This window comes from Lactuca virosa, chromosome 5, assembly GCF_052849685.1.
Source record: "Lactuca virosa cultivar CGN04683 chromosome 5, Lactuca_virosa_CGN04683_v6, whole genome shotgun sequence".
Lineage (NCBI taxonomy): Eukaryota > Viridiplantae > Streptophyta > Magnoliopsida > Asterales > Asteraceae > Lactuca > Lactuca virosa.
In genome coordinates, this window is record NC_136430.1 from 188459525 (window position 1) to 188460998 (window position 1474).

Genomic DNA, 1474 nt, shown 5'->3' on the forward strand with positions numbered 1-1474 from the left:
GTTTTTCTTGTACCTCACATTTCTTTGATGCTTTCTGTCTCTCACCTGTTTTGGGTTTCTGTGAATGTTAGCCTTTTTCTCAGAACTTTGAATATTAGCTTTGCACTTAGGTGAATTAGTTTCGTTTGATATTACTACTTGCTCGTCTGAGGACATTTTAGTCCCACTTGTGCTCGGCTTGTCAAAACGAGTAGGATCATTAAGTGGTTCGGCTACATATCTGCCTTTCACTCTCCATGAGGTTTTGATGTGACAGACCTACTGTTTCATCAGCATTGTCAATAGGTGCTGACCAGAAAAATTCATCGCATCCGTCAGCATTATCTTCGGCTACTATCGCCGTCAGTTCGGCTGTTTGTTGCTGAGTTACTCCATTAACTTTGTATACCTGATTTGGAGTGGATTGTACCGTTTGATACACAACTGCTTTTTCTTTAAGGACTTTGGTCTTGTTTTTGGACAAACGAGCGAATTCCACTGAATTTTCAGAAATCAGATTTTTGTGGGTTTTAGTTTCGCTTTTGACAAACTCAGAACAGTCCACCACATCCTCTACCGAGATTTCACTCAGATCATCATCCTCATTAAGTTCAGATGCATTTTCAACATCAATTTTATTTTCTGAACTTAATTTGGCATTCAACGAGTCAAATTTCTGTACAGTTTCGGCTCTTAACTTCAATCTATCATTCTCATCTAACAAATTTTTGAGCATGTCCTTATGGTCCTTGGACTTTATGTAGGATTCAATTTTATCAAGACCGATTTTGTATGCAGGAGAGATCTCATCAGATGATACAACGCTTTCACAGTTGTATGCTTCAGCATCAATTTCATCCTCCTTTAACTCAAGAAATGGCAAAATCATGCGATGTATCTTCTTTCCTATTTCACAATCGAGATGCAATTGAGTGATATTAAAATAAAGCCTTTTAGCAATCAAACAAAACACATTTCTTTGTTTTAAAAGTTTAAGATTGTCTCTTTGCAAATAAATCGACTCATCCTTAGACCTAATCAACTCTTTTTCCTTCAGCTCAATCCACATCCTCCTTTCCTCACTCTTCGACGATACCCTGCTAATTTCATCAGTCAGGTTAGAGTTTGTGACACGGGTTTGAGAGAGACTGCTACTTATACTAGAGAATTTTGATTTTTAGTTATTTAGTTCCTTTTCATAGTCATTAACGGGTATTTTTAGAGACGCAAGAATATATTGTACCTTCTTGATCAACTCATCACATTCATTGATATGGGCACTAACAGGTTTCGCAGCAAAACACCTGTCCTCTCGCTCCTTCTCGCCTTCTGGGATACACCTTCGGTCACCATTAAACACCTGTTAGTAGCACCTTCTGGGATATTCCTCCATCAGTGGTATATTCTCTCATCTGGGATACACCTTCGGTCACCATTAAACACCTTCCAGTAGCATGTTCTTCTTTTACCAGCATCGCCTTGCCATGAGTGGGTT